The sequence below is a fragment of the Drosophila grimshawi genome, unplaced genomic scaffold, assembly GCF_018153295.1.
Source record: "Drosophila grimshawi isolate 15287-2541.00 unplaced genomic scaffold, ASM1815329v1 contig_1377, whole genome shotgun sequence".
NCBI classification, from domain to species: domain Eukaryota; kingdom Metazoa; phylum Arthropoda; class Insecta; order Diptera; family Drosophilidae; genus Drosophila; species Drosophila grimshawi.
Window position 1 is genome coordinate 12,162,987 of NW_025062900.1, and position 26,118 is coordinate 12,189,104.

The following is a 26,118-nucleotide window of genomic DNA, read 5'->3' on the forward strand; positions in this document are numbered from 1 at the left end:
AAGAATTCTTGATCATTTTTAATCTTGAGAACTAATATATAAAGTTCGATATGATCAGCTTGACTTTAATCAGTTAGACTGTGTTATCTTCCAGCAACTCCTTCCTTTCTTCCTACCCTGTCTATCTCTCTCTGTCTCTCTCTCAGTTCAAGCTGTTCGGGGCTGCTGACCTGGGACAAAAGGCGTTGCATTGTCCCTGGACATATGTTTGCAGCCAGCTATGCAGACAGACAGACAGACAGACAGACAGACATACAGATAGATAGACAGAGAGGCATCTTCAATAATCAAACTAAGGCTGTGGTGCTGACCCATAAAAATCTGAGTTCAGTTGCAGCGAAAGTAGTAAAAATGTTTACTGGGGGGTCATCAAAGTGGCAAATGGCACAATAAAGCATTACCACTGAAATAGTGAAGAAATGATTGAATGAATGAAATGGTCGAGGGAATGCTCATTTGGCATGCAAGTAACAAATCTGCCAATTCAGAACCGCACCTTTTCAAAATAAAAACCTAAACCATATAATTTGACATAATCTGCCAGCCATTGTTGCTTGTTGCTTGTTGCTGGTTTGTCGTTGGGAGTTTAATAGGCACACAAGTTATTCCCAAAACACACACTGTCTGTGTCTGTGTGTTTATGTGTTGTGTTGCGGATGTGTGTATTTGAGTGTGTTGCGGGTGTCAAGAGTTTGTGCTCAATGCCCAACTGGCATGGATTACTTTTACGTTTATGTTTTTGCCTTTACCAGTTTTGATTTTTTAAACACTTTCAGCTGCTTTTGCCAGCTGCTTTTTTTTTTGTTGGGTGTGGCCTTTTGGCTTTTATTGGTTTTTATTAATACATTTTTGAAATTTCGCAATTAGTTGCGGTTTTCGCAATTGCAATTTGACAGCGAGCCGATTTGTTGCCTTGCCTGGGTACAGTTTAGAAAATGTTGCTCCGAGTGCACACAACAGTCGCTAGGGAGCGCCACGCAGCAGTTCAAGTGTTCCCAAAATGTTTGATAGTTAGCCAAACAGTTACGAGAGGACGCTATTGCACTGTGGCGCCCTCTATCGTACGTGCTCAACTGTTCAAACTTGCTTGCCGTTTAAGCTTATAGAGGGCGCTGCTTGGCGACGTTACCTAGCGTTTGTGAATGCAAGTTCATATTGTGCTCAGCTGGCACAAGAGGGCGCTGCAAAGTGGCTGGTTTTTCTTTTACTGCATTCAATTTGGTTGCCTTTTAAAAATCAGTATCAGCATAAAAGGAATTTCAATTAAATCCAGATGTATTTTTATAATATAACACAACATGTAAAATATAACACGCTTAACACATTTTGTACCATTTTATCAATAAAACTAACTTTCGAAAAATACTTAAACAATACTTAGAAAAAAAGAATTCAATTTAAAAATGTTTAAAGTTATAATAACTCTTTTAGGTTTAAGTTCAAAAAGTATGACACCCTTCATAAGTTTTACGTAATGTTGTTTATTGTAAAATGATAGTTTGTGGTATATCCAAGCAACTGGCATTCAAGTTTAGCCACTAACAAAATGCACTTGATAATTATATCGTTGTTGGCACTGCTCCTCTGCTCAACTAAGAATTTCTTCCACTTTCCCTTTGGGCGCCCTTTGTTAGTCCCGGCAGCTATTCGCTTCCACATCTTTTCACATTTTAATTTAGTTTTCGCAAGAATATTTCGTTGCAAACTTTTACATCAAAAGATTTCTCAACTGCTGCTAAACTAGCCGCATGCTCTTCTTGTGCCTTCTTGCTTCTGTTTGCACTCCTGTGTACTGCTGCTGCTGCTGCTGCTGCTGCTGCAATCTGCCTCCCTTTCCCTTGTGCAACAAAATGCGGGACACACAGGCACTTCATACATACATACATTCCATACAAAACCTAAGACGTTGCCACGAGACGAGCCGCCTTTTCAAACAGTTTTGTATGCGGGTCGTGGAAGCCGTTTAGCCAGCTGGCAAACTAGGTTGAAACTTAAAGTGCCACTCCCTTGCACCCTGCCCCTGCCCCAGCACCTTAACCACCCTTGTTGCTCTCTTTCGGATGTTTGCTCGAGTCGCTAAATTTAATTAAAGCTGGCAGCTTTGAGTTCTTAAACCAATTCCAGTGCAGCTCAAACTGTGAACAGCGTATTCAACTTTAAAATTTGAGTGAAAACTGAATCATCAAGGTGTTTAAGCTGCAAATGATTGTTACAGGGTATCTTCTCGTGTAGCTGCGTGCAGTGGAAAAGTTGTTCTATTTCTTTTTTCCCCCATTTTTTAATTTTGCTGCATTGCTGCATTGCTGCTAGTATGCTTATTATGCTTGCCACATCCTTTCAGCTTATTTCTGCCGCATTGTTCCACGCGCTGCTGGCCATTGCATACTTTCGGGCTAATAGAGTGTGTACAGGCATTGGGTTTGCGCTTGCCACCATAATCCCTAACGCTTGCCACAATTTGCCTCTGCTTTTTATTGCCATTTCTTTCTTTTGCTGGGCTGTCGAGCTGTTCTATGTATTTAGATAGGTGCCTAATTAAGCCCCCCCTTAAATTATGCACTATGTATAAATATTTGTCGGTTTTTGCTGCCGTTCTCTGCTCACACACAGTCGTAGCTACATTTGTATCTTTTGCTTACTTTACATTTATTTTTTTTTTGCTCTTCAAGCCGGATACATTTTTGCTGGGTTTCGTTTGTTCGCTGCAAAGCCGCTAAAATTTATGCCACTGTTTGTTATGCTGAAACCGCTCCCCATCCTTGCCAATCCCTTCCCCAACAGCCATCACCTACACTTTAATAAAAAATGAATCTTAACCATTACATTTTGGTCTCTGCGGCGTGTTTCTCTTGCATATTTTTCACGCTGCCGTTGCTGCCACCACCCTAACGCCCCACCAAATGGCACATTAGAAGCTGCCACATGCATCTAGCTAACCACCAACTCCAACTCCCCCTTTTATTTGCCCACTTTTTCCATGGGCCGCATGCGATTCGCCTGCCACAGGTGGGGGAGGGTTTGGTTAGCTAGCGGAATCTCAGTCTCAGACTCCCAGTCGCAACTGCAACTGCAACGAACGTTGAAGTTGTTAATTGCCATGGTAGTCAGCCGCAAAGACGTCCACACATTTGCTGTTGCCAGTTCTGTCTCTGGCATCAGCTACTCCCACAGTCGTCAGTCTTGCAGTCAGCCGCACAAGCACAACAAACACACACAGCTTATACACTTGCAAAAAAAGTGTATAAATAAATATGTTAATTGAAATTTTCAGATTTGTTTCAATGTCATCTTTTATTTTGTATAAACAAATGCATTTCATACTTGCTTGAATAAATATTATAATTATTTTATTTTATTAAGTATTTTAGTAAATATTTGTACTGAATAAATGTTAAAATCAATACGTTTGTGATTATTATGTGAAAGTAGAAATAACATAAATTGCTTATAGCATTTTTAAAAATATTTCTTTGGCGAAATTTGTACTTTTTTTTAAACATTTTTTGCAACAATTTCTTGCTGTGTACGCATAAATTCTAAGCCACAAAATGTGTGATGTTTATCTCTTGTACAGCTCACACGTATCCCCCTCCCCTCCACACACACACACACACACACACACACACACACACACACACACACACACACACACACACACACACACACACACACACACTCACACACACACACAGCAACAGATGTGAATAAAGATATGAAAAACTCAGCATATGATCTATCAAATTTTATTTATTTCTATATATCTATGTCGCCCTCTCTTTCTCCCTCTCACTCTCCCTCCCTCTCTTCTCTCTCTCTCTCTCTTGTGCTGTTCCCCTTTGACCGCTTCACGTGTTGCACTTAAAATTTATAATTATTTTCCGGTTGTTGCATGTCTGTTTTCTTTCCTCTTGCCACCTGCTTGCCCAGTGCTCCTCACTTTGAAAATCATTTGCCTTTGCTCCCAAAACTTTGCTCACTTGTGGCTTTTTAATTTCAAAGTCCAACCCCACCCCACCCCTCACCCCACTCACTTCGCTAGGTTTCCTCCTTCGCACCTGCATAAAACAATGCAACTTTAAAACTACTTTGCTTCTTTGCTTTGTTTCTCTGATGATTTTCAGGGTCTGGCAAGTGGAACTCTAATTTGTGGCTTTTGACGTTGACGTTGAGGTGGCCGAATGCCTTCAGGGCCACCAGACTTTGCCTCCCCCCACTACTCCCTTCCCCCTAAAACTGTCCTTGCTCATTTGGGAGATTTTCATTCTGTTGTTTACCAAGTTCCTGGATCGCTGACTTCATTGTTGATTGCCGACTGTCTGCCAGCAACTAAAAAAAAAAAAAATGACAACTATCACAAGTAAAGAATATTCTAAGCGAAGAGTCTTTTAGTATAGAGATACCCTATAAGCAGTTGAAGTGCATTGAAAGTATGTTAAGAGAAGAATAGTTGTATTATTCTTATCAATATTAAATAGATCATTAATAGAGAAAAATATAAGCAAAATAAATTGTGAGGAAAAGTTTCTGATTAAATAAGATATAGAACAATCTAAGGAGGAAAGTTAAATAAAATGTGTACGATAACTGGCACAGACAAATATATATGTATACAGACAAATATGGCTTATTAAAGTTTTAGAAACTACGAATATCTTGTATACACTATAAAAACTTGAACAATAATTATCTCAAGCAACTATTCTAATTGTTATTGAAGATATTTCTATAATTATAGACACACAACTTTTTATACGAGGGTATATCTGCGACTAAAACTACTTTAATATTATATCAGAAATCATTCACTGTTTCATAGGCTTGCACAAGTTTGTTATACCTTATTTCACACACGTTTTTGTTACGGGGTACAACAACAACTTCATCCAGCTTTAGTTTCTTTTTTTTAGTTCACATAAATCCCGTTACTCATCATGGCTAAATTTAAAGCAACATTTCAATGCTGACTTTTAATGCGGGTCGTGAACACATCTATCATTTCATTGGGAAACTTTTGGAATCAGGGGAGTACGATTCTTGTTATTGTTGTTGTTGCTGTTGTTCTGATTGTTATTATAATTGTGGTTCTGATTCGCTGCCTCCTCATATGCTGAATCTGATATCTTCACTCCTAGCAATTAATCACAAATTGCGCAAATAGCTAGGCGACGCCACGCCCACAATTAAACGTTTGTTGTACTTGTTGATAAAAAAAAAAAAAAAAAAAAGATAAACGAAAGAAAACAACATTAAACAAACCAGCAAAGCCACAATGCCAATAAAAATAGCAAGAAAAACCGCTCTAGAAACGTGCGTAATGCGTTGCTTTTATATTAACTGATGATTCGTATTAAGTATTTCTTATTTTTTGGTTTGTTGTGCTGCTTATTTTGTGTTCATTTGTTGCTCTTGTATTTCATATATATATAAATTTGTTGACTCGTTGTCTACTTATGGTGTGTCAGTTTTACGGCTTGAATGCCAAGGTCACGTGGGACTGATGCATAAATTTGTTTGTTTTATAGTGCGTACGACAATTCTTCTGCGGGATAAATATATAGTTATTTGAGAGTATTTAAATAAAGTGCCACACAGCTGCTGGATGAATTTTTGGCTTATCCAAACAAGCATACCCCAACTCCGGGTCATTTTGTGGTTCCGATTTGAGTTTGAGAACGCTTGGGTTTTGCACGTTTCCTTTGGACTTGCTTATCGTTCATTCCACTAAGTGCGTGTTGTTGCAAGAAACATGAAAAACCCATGTATTTAATTCAAGGGTTATCGCAGCATAAAACCATTAGGATTACGACACATTTTTTTGTGATACTGTTATATATATATTTATATATATATATATAGATGTGCATTCAATTCCTTGCCAAACACTTTCCTCAAATCGGCACATTTCAAATTTGGCGCCACAGTGAACAGCACTGTTTGTCCCGCTCTGACGCACGCCGCTCCAGACCAACGCCACTCTCAATCTTTTCATGTTAACTAACAGACGTTTTGAGTTGTAACTCGCTGTTATACTCAAATGAGCTGCTCAACAGTCGTCTGTTGCTCTCACCGCCAGACGCTTAACATGCTGTTAGCTGTATGCTTGCTGCGTCGCTGCTGTAATTGTATGCAAGTTGCTGTCAGCAGCAGACGTCTTCGGTCGGTTGTCGTCGCTAGTCGTTAGTCGCAAGTCGTTTGTCGTTTTTCAACGGTGCGTTGATCGTTACAAATTCAAAACAAAGAACGCACGCGAGTTATTTTTAAACACAACTCAATGCAGTTGCCGCATTTCAACTGTTGCAGCTACATTTTCAACTCCAAAATACATATGTATAAATAAAATTTTGGTGCGAGTGTGTTTGGTGACTTCTTTCTTCTTTCTCCTTGCGTTAGACCAAAAATAAAACATCTGCATTTCGGAGAGTGTTTTGTGTGTGTTTGATTTAAGTGAAATTATTTCCATAGAAATTCGCGAACATCATATTTGCATAAGCGAGAAAGAGAGTAAAAGAGAGAGAGAGAGAGAAATCAAAAATAACAACAAAATAAACGCTGCGCTTGGAAAGTCTCGGCAGTTTGACAACCATTGTTCGACACACACACACACAAACAAAATAACCAAAAAAACTCGTCAAACGAGTCAAACTACGTGTGCAAAGCAGTCGCAAAAAACAACAACGACAACAACAATAATATTTGCGTCAGATTTGCTGTAAGACCAAAATAACGCCCGAGCTAAATTATAACAATTAGCCCAAACAGTTTCAAGAATAATAATAGCTGTTGCCGCAAAGCGAAAAAAGAAGAAACTGCCCACAGCAAACTACGCCTCGCCGCCTGCCACAATCAATGCAGTCAACAACAATAGTTGCAAGTGTGGCCTAAAACAACGAAAACAGCAGCAGCAGCAGCAACAGCAGCCGCAGCAGCAGCAGCAGCAACAACAACAAGAACAAGCAGCGATCGTGGCATTTTATAGCGAAGGCGCTGAAAGGCGTTGGGTGCGTCAGGCGGTCATGGGGGTGCTCAGGTGGCGCGATCTGCCCGGATCGCGAATGTCGTCGTCATCGTCGTCGTCGGGCACAACAGCAACAGCAGCAGCAGCAGCAGCAGCAGCAGGAGCAACACAGAACAACAACAATACGGCCAACAACAGTCATTCACAGCAACAGCAACACTATCACCACAACAATAACAACAACAACAGCAGTAATAGCAACAGCAACAGCAACAACAACAACAACAGAGAGGTAAGCATTTTGTATGTGGGTTTTTTGCTTCGATTGCTTTCATTAATTTAATGCAATTTGGGCGTTTGTAATTGGCCATTGTTGTTGTACTCTCGTCACACGCGTCGTTCTTCACGGCTTAGTCACAAACGTGTTACAGTTCAACGGCAACTGGATGTTTGTGTGGGCAGCAACAACAGCAGCAGCAGCTGCTGCCAAACCCAAAAAAAATGCCTCGCTAAACTTAAAATGTCACAAGGGAAAAATCAAATGTGATCTGATTTGAGTATTTATAGAATTTAACTTACGCATTTAAAACGATTTCCAGTTTTGAGAGAGATAATTAACAACTGTACGTTGAGTTAGCACTGCATTAAGTCACATTGTTTTCAATTTGTTAGTTAGTTTCAAGTTGAGTTAGCACTAAGTTAGCGATAAGCCACAGCATTGTTTGCTTAAATGTTCTGTTAGCCAACAATTGAACGTACAGTCTGACAAGCACTGGCACACATTTGTTAATTGTTATGAGCGGCTTTAATGGCTCCCAAACTGCTGTTGCCTCTGTCAACTTGTGGCCTCAACGAGCATCATCGATTTTTTTTGTCTGTTTTTGTCTGTCGCAGTCTTTATTTGCCTTATCAATAAAGCGCGCGCGTCGTTCTTTTTTCTTCTTTTTAATACTACCAATTTTTATTGTAATTTACATAAAAATGCTGCGGCTTTCACGCATGTGTGAGTGTGTGTGTGTGTGTGTGTGACTGTGTGTTGCTTAATTTAAATAAAAGCGACAGCAACAACAATTTCAAACGCTTCACTGATAACGCAAGTATTTGAAATATAATGTTTGCCTTTGCTGCTGTGCACAGAGCGAGAAAGATGGATGTCGATTGAGAGAGTCAATTCTACACACACTTTTTTTTCTTTCTTTCTTTCTGTCTACCTACACAAGACCTTTCTTTCTCACACACACACAAACATACACATATGGATAATAGAATTTTCAGGCAGAATTGGAAAATCGTTGATAGAAAAAATGAAGTTGAAGAAGAAGAATAAACACACGGCAAACACACATTTGACACAAATCGCATAAATCACTCAGAAAAAAAGAGCATCCACAAAATTGTTGAGAAAGCGTCTACAAGCTGCTGTTGTTGTTGTTGGTCTTTGAGGCAATCGCTATCATCATTATGAAGATTACACATTCATCATCATTATTTAGCATTAGGGGAGATGACAGTGAAATTAGATTAGCGAATTATGCGATTCTTGTCGCTGTTGCTGCTGCTTTTACCTACGCACTTTTACTTCGCCCCACTGCCCACTTCCAACTACCAAGCTGCTCCAAGTGTGATCTTTAGACAGACAGTACCGTCCGCTGATCTTTCCAGTCTCTTGCCAACTTTCGCCCCAGACCCAGGCCATTCCAAAGTGTTTAAAGAATTATGAACCCGAAAATGGGCACATAGCTCTAACAGACGCTTGCCGCAAAGAGATCGCACGCTCCAATTAACAAAACGATTGCATTTTGTATTTTTATTTTTTATGTCGTTTTTTTTTTTTGTTGCTGCTTTTTTGTTTTGGTCTCAATGGAAACCGCTTATCGACACCTTAGACGTGTGTTGGTTTTGCTTTTGCTTTCGCCTGGCAAACTTTTAATTCAATTTGGAAACCGAGCCAGAAGCAGAAGCAGAAGCAGAAGCCGCTGAAGCAAGGGCACATCTCTTATCTATCAAAAAATAAAGAAGAAGCATTTCAGCCTGCTTCTATTTTATTTATTTTGTATTTTGAGCCCAAGGGGAAAGACATATACAATAAAATACATGGGGAAATCCAAACATGCTCTCATATGTGCTATTAGCTATTTTATTCTTTTGATGCCCTTGCCTTGGGACTGGCATGGAAAATATCAGCAGAGCTCTCTTAGGATTTGTGGTACGCAACTGAAAAGCTAAAGCTTAACTGAATCAGTCTTCTATTTCTGTATATATCTCAACTGTATTTTATCTATACAAGCAATACAATTGCTCATAAATTTCACTTCTATTTATCTATCCCACAAGAGTATTTATGCTGCGGCAGTCCCAATTTTCATTTGCTCCTGTTTCCTATTTTGTTTTTTCTTTCTAATTTTTTATTCTGCTATTTGAGTTTTCATTTGATTTTATTTGGCTTATTGTTTGAACTGGTGCCCACATGCAACACGCCCCCATCATGTACACGTCAGAGGCGGGGCACCATACAGTCTGTGCTATATATTTTTGTATATATATATATATATATTATATATATATTGGATAAACTTTCGCTGTTCTGTTTGACAGTGGGCTACGTCAACAGCAGCAGCAGCCACTTTGCGGTGGCTGCTGTCGTGTAGCGATATCTATATCTTTGGCTGTATCTGTCAGATACTTTTGTGTGCCGCCTACATTGGCCATCAGCTGTTCTTGCGGTCGCCTTCTTCCATAACACTCATGGCTGGCAAATTTATGGCGTTGCCCACTTTGATGTCAAGGTTTCCCCCGCCCAGCTAATACAGATATGAAAAGCCACTCGGGTAGAGACTTCCTGCTGTGCCCGTGCAGGGATCTCCGTATATCGCTATACACTCGCGAAAAAACAAAAACAAAATAAGAGAGATAAGAATTTCAACAGCTTAGACAAAATGTGGCTGATGTATAATAGAAAAATTCTTATGGTAAAAACATTCTCCAATCCAGAACAAAGTCGAATGAAATAAGAATGCATAGAAAATGTGTTATGCTGTAAGAATTTCATTCTGAGAAGTCGATTAATATCAGAATGAAATGTTTTTGATCTTTAGCTTATATAAAAGAATATTTTATTTTTAAATGTATATGAATTCAATGAACTTAAGCCGATAAAATTGAAATTTTATTGAATGGATCCATAATACAATAGCATTTAGTTATGCAGTCAGTTAATTAATTCTTCAAAATCAACTCAAAGAGAATTCAACATACAAATTGCTCTTTTACAGTTCTAGCCATTTCCGCACAGTTTCGTAAAATTCCAAGGAATTTCTTTTGTATATTTGTGTTTCATTTGATTGAAAATATAAACACACAAACACACACACAATTTTGTTGAGTGTAAGTACAGATGACGGCGAAGTTGAAGAACCCACGCCAAGGTCTACAACAGACGCCGTCTTGGAAACGCTTTCGCTTTTTGTCGTCATCGCCGTCGCCGTCGTCGTCGCCGTTGTTGGTTGGCCTGCCCTTAAATGGTCAGCTCCATGCAACTAACGACGTGTGGCAGCCACCTATGTAGGTTCGCCAAACAGCCAGGCAGTCAGCACCTCCTCTCTCTTCTGTATATATGTGTATATATATATATCACTTATGCATATGGATTGCATACGGCCGGAGGGCGCGTGTCTTGCATAATGGCCAGCGATTAATGCATACCGAGTTCGAGTTCCCAGTTTAAAGAACAGAACAGCAGCAGCAGCAGCAACAGCAGCAGCAGCAGCAACAGCAGCAGCAAACGAGGCAAACTCATTTTGTCTGTGTCTGGTTAGTTAGTTAGTGATTCATGGCTGTGCGATGACTCCTGCTGTCCCTGTCTGCTCCTCACCCGAGTCAGTTCTCGCACTCACTTCCTTGCCTTGCCCAGCGACCGGATATGCATTTGCCAGCTTGCCAGTTGGCAGTTGGCAGTTTGCATTTTGTATGCCTGCCGCCTGCTTTACGAGCATAAAAATTTATGTTGCTGTTTGGCAATCCGAGAATGAGTACGAGTACGAGCAGGAGTACTCACACTCACACTCACACTCACACCCATTGTACTCACTCTACTCAGACTTGTAATGATGATTATTATGCATTGCCTCAAACTGATTACAAGCAGAAAGCAGCAAGCAGCAAGAAGAGCATTCATTGTACGACGGCATACAACAGTCATATTTAGAAAACCAAACAAGACGAGACCTGAATGCACTACTCACCACACAGCTAAAAGATCATAAAGAGATCGCTGCAATCCGATAAGGTCACTGCTCGATGGTATCGACTCTCGGGCACTCGAACTCCATTGCAGGTTGTGCCTGTATTGATTTAGCTAAAAGAGATAAGGGTCGTCTATTTCAAGAAGCATCTTTCAACAATTGAGGTAATAAAACAATGTTTGTGTTGAAAAAATATCATTGACAGCTTATGTAGAAAAAGGTAGACGAGATAAGGTTAAGCAACTGAATTGAATGCTATGTGATAAATATGTATATCAAATTGTTAAAATGATCTATCAATGCATCTTTGAGGTATACGAAGAAAATATAATAAATCTTTTAACTTTCGTCTTTACTATGATCTTAGAAATTTCTATCAAATTTCAATTTGTCGCATTGCTTATGTAATATTTGTTTCTCATTTATTTTGCACTTATTTCGCGAAGCCTTTTGCAATAGGCTTAAGCGATTCTTCACACGTGTTGTCGCATCCATTCGAAGGCTTCCAAGGCCCATTCACATTGGAAGACAATCGTTGGCTCTATATAGATATTAAAAGTGAATACCGACTGTATTCATATACTTCATACTTCATGCGCAGCAATATATATATATATATATATTTATTGTGAATACGTTTGTCAAGCGATGCGGCAGCGGACAGCAAAATGTGATGACAATGCGGCATTAAAAAGCATGAAAATCAACCCGATGCTAACAGCAAAAACAACAAAAACCACAAAAGCAGGCTGTAATTTTTTGTTTTTGTTGTTGTTGTTGCTAGTATTGTGTAATGGCAAAAAGTGTCTGGCGGCATTGACAACAACACTTCTGCCCACCCACCCGCCTGCTCAGGCGAGCTCCCTTTTATTGTTGCCAGCAAAGAAATGTAATTGCGTATATGAAAACAGAAACAGCAACAGCAACAGCAACAGAAAAAGACAATGACAATTCTTTATACATTTTTATTTGGTTTGGTGAAGCGGGGGCAGAGCGACTGACAAACAAGCGCTATTAATTAAACAGGCAGCAACAAACAGCGTTGCAACCATTACCGGCAGCTACTACCTTAACTTGGCTAACAGTGAGGCAAGCATTACCGCAAACCCAAATGTATAAAATGATAAATATGGTATAAATATGGAGTTATCAGCAGTTGAGTCAGATAAGACGCTCGTTCTCATATCTATGATGTTTACCTACACATTAAGAAAGGTCTGCCTTGGACTCGTCTTTTGTATTTGCACATTCAAATTGCAGACGAGAGATAAAAACTCTGCTGAGTTTCTTTGTTATGCCCTGTATTTGGACATCTGTTGGGTATTCCAGTATTATAAAGAAAACATGTGCTAAGCGTGGCAAATAAGTCTGCTTCATTAGAACTAAACGTGTTCTCTGCAGCAACACATTTTTGATCATAGTTTAAATTTAGAAACACGAAACTATCCATTATTCAACTGCAAAGTTAGCTGCTGCTCATAGTCGACAATTAATGTTAAACTCTCGGTTTATAATTATAAATATTTTGATTGATTTCATGTTGCAGCTTTATCAATGTATTCGATATTTGATAGCGTATTCAATTGTCGTCTTATGTTCGCTCTGAAAACATTGAACATTTCTCTTTGTGGCTCACTAATATTTGCCAAAGGCGATAAGCGCTTCGATATTTACACAAGACGACCTCTATTTTATCGCTTTATTAGTGTTGGTTTTTTTATATTTTTTATTTTATTTATTTTTTATTTTTTAATTTTGGTGTTGTGTTTTTTGATTAAACAATTTCGTATTTGTCGCTGGCAGCTGTGTGCCTATTTATACATGAACAAATGTTTATAAATATATTTTCACGCTGGAAAATTCTGTGCGACAGTCTGACAAATTGTGTGCTGCCAAAATTGCGACAGACGCGACGACGCGACGCGTCAACAGTTGACAAATGCACAGCATAAAGTGCTTTTAGAATATGGCGAAATCAGCGGGCAAGTTCTACGGAAAATATACAAAAGTATCTATACAAAACTATATACTCGTATGCATATCCATCTATCTGTATATCTATTATGTGGCTCTACTCGTATATGCAAATGGGGCTCTGTTTGGATTTTTGGTTGGATTTGTTTATAGATCAGTGCTGCCCACGCTACGTTTAAATAATTATGAAATGTTTACAGTAATATAAATATACAATAAACACACAATACACGCCCAACTGAGTTACAGTTACATCGAGTTTCACTTGGCAAGAATTTGTCACTGAACTGTGGACTGTATCTGACTGTGTTGTGTGTTTATTTCAGTAACGCCACAGCTGTAGCTGAAGCTTATGTATCTGCATCTGTATCTCAATCTCAGTATCTGTATCTATATATGTAACTGTAACAGTATGTGTGTGTGTTTCGTGGCATCTTTTGTCATCATTTGAGTTGAAAAGTAAAAGTTGTTTCACTTTTTAACGAGCCACCGTAAAGCGAAAGATTCTCTTGATCAAATATTTTGCTTTGGGATTTTCTCTTTAGTATTCATAAGTAAAACAATAACAATAACAATAACCCAGACTCAGGCTCAGTCCATATATCATTCATCGAATTGAAATTCAGCCGACAGATTTGAAACACTTTCGCTGTAGGCTTTTACATATACTTATATATATATATATATATGTGTGGGTCGTTGATCGCTTAATAATAATTTATTTTAATTTATTCTACATTACACACAATTTACAATTGGCAGCAAAAACCGCACAAACACTTTTTGCAAATGGCCAAAACTACATTTTGTGAAAATGAGTTTTTAATTAATGCACAAATTGTGTGCAGTTTTTTTTTGTTTCGTTTTGTCTTTTCAATTATTTTGTAGTTGCCTTTGTTGTTGGCCTTTACACAGAACTTGGCGCCTTGGCAGCCTTTTCGTTGTTTTCGTAATTTGGCATTTTTCTTTTATTTTGCTGACAACGCACTGAAGTTGCCAAATGTTATTGACCCAAATTGTAAAAATGTAAAAAAAAAATAGTCATAGCTGAAATAGAATCAAAGAAGTAAAAAAAAGCGCTGAGAATCGTGTGGCCAAATTGTTGAAAATGTCGTAAAAAAAACTATAAATTATAAAGACACGATCCGCTGCGAAGTGAGCAAGATTTTGTTGGAAACTCACAGTCATGCCAATATATATATATATTTAAATATATATGCGCTTTTCTGTGGAATATTTTTTTCATAGCTTATAAATATAAATCAACTCATACACGAATCGAAATATTTTAATGAATTATTGTATATGCTCGAAACTATTTATCTTTTGATATGCTGAATGTATTCATTTATCAAAACGACGACAATTTTTTTTTTTTGCTGTCAATCTCATCAAATGACAAATCAATTCTTCCTTCCTCACAATCTTATCTAATCTAACTGAACTTTCTTTTATATATTTCAATAAATCGAACTTTGGCTGTCTTTTCAACGCATTTTTCAGCACATCAGCTTATCTTATCTACTCTATTGTCACAACTGCAACTTCCTTTCTCAAAAAAAAAAGCTTAAGCCCACTCAAGACTCCCCCATAAGTAATATAATGTTTTCTGTTCCATTTCACCCCTTGTATGTGCTCCCATGTTGATTCTAAGTACACATTGCATATTATTTGCATATTTGAAATATCAACAGCGTGTTGAATTGAAGCATTGGCAAGCTGTGTCTGTGTTTGCTTAAGGCACCTTTATATCTGTAGCTACATTATTTCAAACATGTATCTATATCTGTTTATCTTCGGCGTTGAGCGGCCTAAATCGCCTTTTGGTAACAGCTGAATCAATAGCTCAAATACCGCAACTTGCCCAAACTAAAAAACCTTGTCGTCTGTTTCGTATTTTTATTTTTATTTCTTCTTTTTTTTTTTGTCTGTTGACAAACTAATTTGCGCACAATGTTTATTTTTGGTTTCTTCTATTTTTCTCGCGCTTAATTAGCAGCTCCGTTGAGCCTAGTCTTGAATTTTACTATCAATTAACATAATTGGTTGCTGTTCGTCTGTGTCGACTTAAACTTTTTTCGATTATTTAGTCAATATAATTAGCTGTGATTGGTAACGTTTGGAAAAATCGCAAGCTGCAAGCGGTTGTCGAGGAATGCGGCTCTTGTGGCACATACACACACACGGATTTGGGTCAGAGAAGCGTTGCTGTTGTGTCGTTGCCGTTTTGTCGATTGCCAACTCGGTCTTTGAACTGGCCAGTTCTCTCTATCTCTATCTCTATCTCTCTCTCTCTCTCTCTCTCTCTCCATGAATATGTATGCATGTGTGTGTGTGTGTGTGTGTGTGTTTGTCTATAAGCTGAGCCATGTGTATCATAATTTGCTCTGAGTCAAGCGTTTCTTCTTGCTGCCGTCGCCGTCGTCAACAATTTTGTGGGCCACGCTCTGGCCACAGTTGGCCACATTGCGCATACGCCACGTAGAGCTGCTTGAGAATTGCGCTGCAGTTGTGGCTGCTGCGGCTGCTGTGGCTGCTGTGGCTGCTGCCGATGCTTATCGCCAAGTGGAGAATCATTTTGCGGCTGCTTTTGCCACGTCTTTTGTTTTTTTTTCTTCATTTTTTTTATTTAATCTTATAGCCGCAGCATAGAGGAAAAATGCAGCTTTAGTTGTTTGTTTGTTTGTCTGTTGCAGCGTTTGTTTTCAACGCGTCGCTGACCCAGAAACGGCAACAGAAACTTTCATGCTGTCGCAGCATGCAACCGCAGCATGGCAGCATGGCAGCAGGGCCTCTTTGCCTCAGCAGACACAGCTGAGCGCAACAGCTGCAAGTGTTTTCTGCCCCAAAAGCAGAGGGGCGTTCACTTGCCCATCAACAGCTCCGCCCCATGCTCCCTGCACTGCAGAGCCAGGCAACTTCAACATATGGCAATGGCATTTGACTTATAATTAATACTTGGCCCGTTGATTTATATGCCACAGTTTGCTACAGACGCAAAGTCGTCGCCGTCTTCAGCCATCCAACCTGTTCCTGTTGCTGCTGCAACTGCTACAACTGCTACAACTGCTTACAACTGCTGCCTTGCGCAATTTGCATGCTGCTTTGATTAGGCAACTCTGTGATTAAAATTCTGATATAACTAAATATTTTCTTAGTTTTATTATTATTATTATTTTGTTTTTTTTTTTACTTTATATTTCTCCCATCACTTTTTATTTTGCTTCTGCGCATCAGTTTTTGTTGTAGTTGTTTTTCTGCCGATCAGCTTTTTTTTCATATTTATTATTCAGCGTGCGATGAAAAACTTGTGCTATTAACAAAAATTTACATGCCAGCAAAAACAACAACAACAATAATAACAACAACAGCAAGTATAACTACTACAACTACACAACTAACAATAAAAACACTTGGCACTGGTTTTTGCTTGTTTTTTGCTGCTCTTAAACGAGTTTTATTTACAAACATTTGACTTGAGTCGCTTAAAGTGTTTGCAGTTCTCGTGTTTAATGAACAAGTTAGTTAGTTTTTCTGCTTTTTACAGCGAAAAAGTTGACGCTTATGTAACCATTGCCAGACTCTACAACTGTGCCAATCAGTGGCTGTCAAACCGTTTAATTTCAATTGCCTACTGTGGAGGTTGGCAAATGTCATGCATTTGATATGAGTTTAATTGAAATAGTTTTAATTTGCATTAATAAACGTAATAATTTGCTGACATTGCTTGTTGCCAGCTGCAACAATTAGCAGAGAAATGACGCCTTATTGGCTACTACAATAGAATTGAAATTAATTTCACTTTGACACGAGCTGGCACTCTAAGAAATCTTTGCATTTATTGCCTGCACTCACATTTCAATTAGTTTAATTTGCCTTTGGCTGCTGCTACTGCTGCTGCTAAATGACCATTCAGGCAATTTGCTTAAGTGTTTGCGCTTTCGTTTGTCCGTTTTTTTTGCCTTTCTATGCCATTTCTGTATCGACAAATATGCAGTTGCAATTTCGCTGGCAATTCGCTGGCAAATCGCCCGCATTCCGCCCGCCAGCAAGTCGTACAATTTGCACTTGTCCATTTCAATGTTTGAACCCGCTCTTTGACTGCCAATAGGCAATTTCACTTTGCAAATCGAAATCGAACAAAACTTTCATTTTAATTAGCAAAAGGCGAACAGCAAAAGCCGTAAGGCAGAAAAGCAATCTAAAAAAAATGATCAAAATCAATTTTCAATCATGTGAGAATCGAAAACTGCACAAATTCCAATTACAATTCCGAAAACGGAAAACAAACTAACCGCAGATTCAATTTTATGCCAAGCCAAAAGGTCAATTAGCCAAGCAGCAGTAGCAGCACCAACAACAACAACATCAACAAATTGACGTATGTATTCAAAAAAAAAAAAACTAATCAAATTCAAAACACTTTTTGATTGACAGACTGAGCGGGGAGGGATTGCAGAGCAGGCGGTTGGCAGTCTTCAACAATTGCAAACCAGTTTACAGTTTTGTGTTTGCAATTCGAAAGGCATACAACAAATATTTTCTATTATTGTTGCTGTTGCTGTTGTTGTTGTTGTTGTTGCTAAACAACAATTTCAATCGTGGCTAATTACAAAGGTGCTTTTGTTATTGTTATTGTTGCTGTTTCTGCTCGTTGTGGTGTGTGCAAGGTGTGTCCCAAGCTGCCGCTTTTGGTCAAGTCAACTGCCACCCACCCAGTCAAACAGTCGGTTAGACTGTCAGTCAGTTGCCAACTGTTTCAATGACACAGCGCATGCAAAACTGTCGCGTCAATTATCAGAAATCGCTCTAGATAAACTAGTAGAGAAAAAAATATATATAATACAGAAGACACCCGATAAAAGTCCAGCGATGAGATGTTAAAATATATATACTAAATAAAATATAGTGTAAAAATGTGGAAGATAGACTAGAAGTATAAGAAAAGTTATCGAAAACTGATGAAAGTTAAAACGATAGACTGAGAGAGAGAACAGAATGGAGAATAGATACAAGATATGAAAGTTAAACAGATTGAAGATACATCTGTGCGGATTAAGAAAACAGAAAGTAGAAGATATATTTATACATATTTATATAGAAGGTATATTTGTACATATTTATATAGAAGGTATATTTATACATATTTATATAGAAGGTATATTTATACATATTTATTTAGAAGGTATATTTATACATATTTATATATACCATCTATATTCAGTTTCTTACTTAGACTTTGAGTTTTTATATCATCAAACTATCTTCTATAGTATGCATTTGCTCTGTGAGCTAGTCAGCATATAATATATTTAGGTATATTGAAACGAATAAGGAAAAGACAGGCAGACGGATAGATAGATAGATTATAAAATGAATATGGTAGCCGTACCTTAACCTGTACCTGTATCCAAATTCTGACGCATAACTAAGAATTCACTTCAAAGGCAACAAATAAAATGACCGCCAGCTGACTCAGCCCGTGGAAAATGTTCAATAAATCTATTGTTGAACTTCTAACCATTTAAAGCAACGAAACTGTTTTCAATAAATCTTGTTGCTGTTTTCTCCTAGCTGAATATAGTATGGCAACTATTTGAATCAACCGTTTGGCAAGTTCAAATGTCAATGGCAACTAAATTGTCGTAAACAAAAAAACAAAAAAACAAAAACAAAAAATATCGTTTTGTTAATGGCAGCAATTTTGCACACACACGCAACAGACACAAATAGTGAAAGATGCAGAGACACAAAGCTACACATACACCAGAGTCACAGTCACAATTGATTGTCTTTAATTGCCGGCAATTGGCATTGCTTTTTTGCGCTGCCATCAATCCGAGGCGAAAGCAGCAAAGCAGCAATCACAGCCACATCCTGTGCACAGGACGTGTGCCATTTTGCTTCCTGGTGACTGGCGCCGACGTCTCCTAATCAACGACAATAAACACAAAAGCCACAAGCTCCTTCCACGAATTGGCCATCCGTTGAATACACTACCTGAATTTCGTCTTGGGTTTTGTTTTTCGGTATTTGTTTCAATTCCCCTAACGCTTTGCCATGTGTTGTTGTCACGTCCCAAAGAAGGACGCCACGACGAGCGACCTTAGTCTGAGCGCACTCGTTGAATATATTGTTATTTTTTTGTGTTTTTGTTAAGTGCAACTCTTTTGGGCCTGCCACGCCCCTGTGGTACCCATTGTAATACGCATTACACAATGTCGCACACTTTAATTTTTGCTGCCTGCCTGCGACGATTTTTTGTTGTGTTTTGTGTTTTTTTCCTCTTTCAGTTTCAGTTAATTTTCAACGTTTTTGTTTTGGTTCGGTCATAAAAAACAAAAAAATGGTCGAGTGAAATGTTTATGCCGACATTTAGACATCTAGAAATGTGAAATATATATATATATATATACATGTGTGTGTGTTGAGTTTAGTTTAGTTGAGTTTACGATCATTTTTCTGTTGATGATCACGTTCCGTGCGGCGCCTGTTTTGCAATCTAATGAGTTAATGAACGCTCCACACAGCTGTGAAGTATTGCAAAAGTTTGACAGCTACTTAAAGTTGTTGTCGAACATTAGCAAGCTATTCGTGTTCAAAATTACTTGAGAATTTTCGATAGAGCAGGCAAAAAAAAAAGAGAAAAAATCTCCAATTAAATTCACGTTTTGAAATTAGCCAATTAGTCCATTAGTAAGCGCCTGAAGAAATACCTCCACAGAAGCTGCTAATGGTTTTTGGCCAGCTAGTACTGCAAATTCAGCAAACTAAATACAAACTATTTAAATCGTATACAATCAAGTCTTTAATTAAACAAATAAACTCAATTTGGATCATAGACTAGAACTATTTGTGAATTACAAGCAAGACTGGACTTTGTTTTGATGTGGAAGGTTCGTTCTGGTACTTTTCCTACCTACACCCACAAGTCAATCAGTTTATGTATCAGCGCACACGATTTAGGCATTTGTAGTCGAAAAATGATATCAATATTTGTCTAGTGCATCGCAATCAATCAAATAACAAAGCTTATTGCCTTATCAACACTTTCCAGCTGTGGCCCCAACAAAGCTATATAGACAAATAAGTGCGGCTATGCAAATAGATAAGCCTTGAAAATGGTTGGTTTATCTTTTATTTGCATGCGATAAAAGTTCATTATTGATTATTCTAATGTCAACTTTACGCTAGGCGCTATCTCATTTCACTTGTCACTTGCCACACATACATATTTATATATATATATATATATATATATATATACACATGGGGGACACACCCCCAAGTGCTCAACTCCCACTTGGGCATGACATAGGAACGACATGAAATGACACTTCATTCATAACATTTGGCTAATTTGCCGTAGCCAAGTTTTTTTTTTTCATTTTTCTTTTGGTCTAGATGATTACCCAGCGACAAATTTAAAGGTCATTTCGCTAGAATTTGTGTCAAATGTGCGACTCGAGTTGACTCGTTAAAAATGGTACTAGTTGGAGGGCCTGGCAGACGTCTGAGGTCAAATGGCTTGTAGACATAAAACAAATGGCGCAGTCGTAAAGCCGAAATTTGTTTTTTGTTTAATGCGCTTCCGCCAGACGTTCCGTTCCGTCCAGTTCCGTCCTGGCCCCAAAATAGTCACATTGCGCAATCCCATGGCTAACTAAAAGCAAACAACAACCAGCTAAAATAGACACAGTAGCCAATAGTATAGACAGGGCCATAAATGGCCCAACAGTCGTTGGCTGACCATCGTTGGCCAGGTGAAAGAGTTGCTTGGCTCGCTCGCCACTTTGAATTGGCCATGCTGTCAGCCTGTCAATTGCCATTCGTTATAAAACATACATTTAAATGTCCAGCGACAACCCTAAAGCCAACTCCAGTTTCCAGCTGCAACTCTCCAACTGTCTGTCCATCGTTCATTGTATTGGCAGCTGCTTTTGGCCTTTTTTGCTTGGCAACGCACTAAAGAAACCGCCAAGAAGTTGGCATGATGTCATAAGCCACACACACACACACACACACACACTCTCGCAGACAAAAGCAAAATGTTTAAAATGAATAACTGCCAAGTTGTTTTTGTGAGTCGTCGTTGTTTCGATTCTTGTTGATGATATGCTCTGCTACAACATATCTCTACTTGTATAACACTTGGTTGGTTCTCTCTCGTACCACCTCTGACAAGCAGCTAGGGGTTCACAAAGTAGCAAGATAGGGGCCTTTCCAAGAGTGGCGTGGTATGTACATATATATATATATATATTTGTAATTTGTACACGAACAAGGCTACAAATAATCTCTTAAAATTCTTAATTTTAATTACATTTTTGTTTTTCTGTTGTATTTTTTTGTTATTGTTTTTTGGATGTGGAATTTGGCGGTTTCCTCTATTCGCTTGAACTATTGAAGTCGTTGTCAAATGTGTTTATGTTGTATGTCAATTTAATAAACAAGCCTAGCTGTTCGTTAAGTTGAAACTCGAAATTTTAGTTGTTCAGTTTGTGTTTCTTGTCTAATTCAGCAGGTTTCATTTGAATAGCACTGAAATTAAATGAGCTCCATGAGAGCATTCCAGCTTCGACTATTAATATTTGCAATATGGTCAGACTGATTGCATTGCAGTTGTTCTTCTGGTCATGACTAATTTTGGTAGTCTGCATCTGGTTTGCTGTTGCTGTCACAAATTGTTGAGCCATGGGCGGGTTTTTTGCATATGCTTATTGTAATTTTCACATGGCGCCAAGCAACAGGATGCATGTTGGCTTCAGCGGCCCACAGTCTCAACCCTTTTGGTGTTGCTGTTGCTGTTGCAGACTGCGACATGACACAGACCACAAAGTAATGAGAATTGAGCGAGTGCATGAATGAACGAATGAATGAATGGAATGGAATGGTATGGAATATACCCGACCTGGAATGAGTATAAATGGCTCAAAGCAGACAAAAGCCAATGTATAAAAAAGGTGCGCCCACAGCCGTTGGCTGTGTAAATGCTGTTGCATGACTCTGCGTCGCATTTTGGCCAAAGTTCACATCGCAAAAAAAAAAACCAAAAACTAAAACAAAACACAAAAAGATGAAGGAAAAAAATGGCAACACCTTTTTGGAGCGCTTTGCTTAGGGGCGTGGCAGCACAGCAAAAACAAAAAACACAACAGAGCTCTCTTGGCTGGCTTTGACTCATGGAAGTCACGTTCGCCGCTCGCATTTTGGGCCGAGTGCGCGGCATTTGGCGCATTTTGCTTGGCACGCCATGTTTATTAATATTTAAATGCAACGAGGCATTCGCCCCAGACTCAAATACACCCCACTCAGCCCCCCCTCCCACTGGTGGGTTGCCAGTTGTACAATTTCAGGCTTGAGCGCTTTGCAACTGAGCTGGCAAAACTGGGAGTTGGCCATTGCCTGGGCAGCGGAGTTTTTTTTTTGTTCATTTACTCATACTACCTTTGCTTTAGTTGCATACTTGTGTATGTATTATTTTGCGTAATACCTTGGCGCCTTGGCACTTGCCTCCACCCGCCTCCCGCCCCTTCCCTCTACTTAGAGCACATGTTACATTTCTAATGATGCATGTGCTGCCAGCACGCAGCTCAGTTGGCCCAGTTCATTTCGCTCAGTTGTTTGCTGCATTTCCGATTTCGTTCTAATCGAGTATGTCCAGTTGTAAGATTTATAAACTTTATCCAGCTGAGAGATCTAAGCTTGCAACTTCTTCTTTCAATTACATTTCGTGCATAAATTATTTAGCACTGCTTTGTCTTCTGAATTGAAACTGAGCGATTTCTCCTTGAAGTTTCAGAAACAGCAGGAATGGGTCTTTGGTATTTCTCCGTCTAATTTCTCAAAATAATGGAAATTGCCTGCCTTGAACGTTGTTCTCCGACCAACAGCTAAAACTAGCTGGGGTCGGCAACTTCTTATATCTTTTTTGTGGCAGGCATTTAATATAAGCGGAAGTCAATATCGGCTGCCATAAACAATTGCTGCCTTATGCACTTGCCGTCACTAATAACTGCCGGCCTATTCATAACTATGGCTCATTATCTATTTTTCACATCCCTTGGCAGCAATTCGTGTGCCATCAGGCCATCGACTAATGTTTAGTTCTTGCCACCCGCTGAGTTTGCTTATTAGTGTTGTCCGTTCCTCTTGAGTGCCACCTGCCATTTTTGTTTATTTTTTTTTTGTTGCTTTTTTTCTTGAGAGGCTCTCGAATTCAAGTCACTCGTATTGCGTATTGCAGTGTTTCCCATGAAAATGCAGCAGTTGCTTTTGTCAAGTGCACAACAACAAGAACAACGAGAAGAAGAACTCTCCCTTAATTTTCATTCACATCGTTTTTCCTTTCTGCACCCTCTTACACTTGGCTTCTTCTGTTTCTGTTTCCGCCTGTTGTTTTTCAATGTGCGTTCCCCGTCGCCTGCCCTGCATCCCCTCTACTTGTACTTGCAACTACTCGTTACTAGTTACATCCTCTTGTGCTAGTTATCCGCCAGCGAAAACATTTGCCTCATTTGCATTACAAATCAGTTGACGGCAAGTGAGAATCTGCGCGTGTTGACCTACTTTTAACCACCACCACCCCCCCGACTCCGACTGCTGTGCAAAATAAACTACCCCAACCCTTGCCATACCATTGCCTTCTTTAGCTGTTTTTCACACATGTAAACAGCGCGCCTTGACAGCATTAGCCCGACAGTTGTAAGGGATTGTCTTGGTACAGTGCCTGCGAGCAGTTTGCGCATACAGAATTCATGCACATAAATCGCACTCGCATCCTCGCACAGAATAACCCTTCGCACATCCTTTTTTTCGCTCACATTTTGTTTCCCACGTTGCAATAAAAAACCGCTAACCGAAAAAAACTTAGAACTGCAAAAAAATGTTTTTCTTGCCTCGCAAAAAATAAAACCCTCGAAACAAAATCCACTCGAGTTCTTTGTACGAAATCAAAATCACATACACACATACACATCCATATATATATATATATATATATTTATTATGCTACTGCCTGCTGCCCTGAAGGGGTAGGCGTGGCCGGCCGCCTTTTATGCAGCTAAACTAATGTTCTGTCTCTCTCTATCTCTTGCAGGTTCGTATTCACAAACAGTGGAATTGTAAACGAGAACTTGGCAACTTGGCAACTGGTTCCCATTACAACCGAACTGAACTCTGGAAAAGCCTGATGAATGCCCATACAGACCGGGCCAGACCAGGCCAGGCCAACTCAGGCCAACTCAGGCCTTTTAGCAGCGTCAAGATATTTTCCCAACTCACCCCCGCTTTTGACATTTGAAATATGCCGCGGCTTCAGTTTTCATTTTTCACTTTTCAGTTTTCCGTTTGCAGTATTTTATATTCTTTCACTCGTTTTACTGAATTGATGCGCCAAAGCGGATTAGTTGAACGGACTGCGACTGCGACTGCGACTGCGACTGCTTCTCCGACTGCTGTGCCTGCGGTTGGAAAATGGTTTTCCATTATGTCTCGCATATTTCTTTTTAATTTAGTTAATGCAAGTTGCCCCGCTCCGCACGCGCATCAGCAGCAGCGCCCTCTTCCCTAATGCGCTAAATGCGCAAATTTATGGCATTTAATTAGAAAAGGATTTGAGCGTTGAGTTAAAGCAATTAAACGCCAGATGTACATGATAGCCGGTGCACACTGTACAAGGCACACAAATATTTTTTAATCGGATTAGCCACAAAGCCAGCGGGCAGCACTCGTATCACGGCTCACACAGAGCTGAGAGCTCATCACTAGGACTCAGTTCAACAACTACTTCAATTCCCCCTCGATATCCGTATAATCGGTCAGTACATATATACACATATATATATATGTATGTATATAGATGTATGTGGTCAGCAGGTGTTGCCTGCTTAATTAGCCATAAATCTTTTGTTGGCAATCCTGCTTTACACTTTCGTCACTTTCACTTAACAACAATAACGCTTGTGGCATGTGCCACCAGACGCCTGAAGCTCAGTGACGTGTGCTCAGCATCGATTTTGTGATGGCATTGCCACTGGGGCCATCACTTTTAATACCCTGTTGCCGTTGATGAAATGGGCGTACATTGGCTTTTAGCTAAAACCCCCAACAAGTAGTAACTGTGGCAAAACTATAAATCCAAGCCAATTAAAGCAACAGTTATCAAATTACAAAAGTGATGATCCCTTGCAGATAAAGCCAATAATTTCTCGAGTTTCTTAATGAAACTTTCGAACAGTAAACAGAGTATGGCACAGTTGGATGCGCTCAATTGCCACATTTGCACTTTTTTTATATTTAATTTCCCCAGTGATTGCAGACCATTTCCTTTTTCGCTGGGGCCCTTGTCAGGCGTCAGATCGGCAAGCATTAAGACGTGTTTAATCATGAGAGCAGAAACATGTCTCGACATGTTAAATCGAACAAATGCCACTATGAGAAAATGCCAACAGCCCACTCCAACCCCATTACCAACCCAACTCCCACCCACTCTGAAAGCCGCAACTCGCTGTAAGGCGACACTCGGCCAAAGAAGGGAATCACATGAGAGAATGGCAAATGTTGAGAGCATTCCAAATAACCAAATAGCCGTTCACAGTTGTTGTTGTTGTTGGATTGGGCTCAATGGAGCGGTGCACGGAAAGCGTGTGTGTGGGAAACAAACTTTGCGACAACTTTTAATTACACATATGACGAATTTCTATATGCCACATACATACATACATATATATATATATATGTATTATATGTGTAAGAAAACTACCAAACACTCTCGGCTATGACATCATTTGATGAATAGCTCCCAAAACGGAAATGAGTTTGTGGGCCGACAGCTCAAATTTAGTTGCTTTGTTTCTTCTTCTTCTTTTTTTTGTTGGCAGATCTTGCAAAGGGCCAGAATATTTGCTTAGACATTAGACCGAAATTTGTGAAATGAACGCAAATTGC

At 39.2% G+C, this 26,118-nt stretch overlaps 1 protein-coding gene across 3 annotated transcripts in view; it reads left to right on the plus strand.

The window, feature by feature from the left end:
- The window catches only part of LOC6561859 (rap1 GTPase-activating protein 1), a 98,991-nt gene that overhangs the window by 50,785 nt on the left and 22,088 nt on the right, over positions 1 to 26,118 (plus strand). The window lies entirely within an intron of this gene.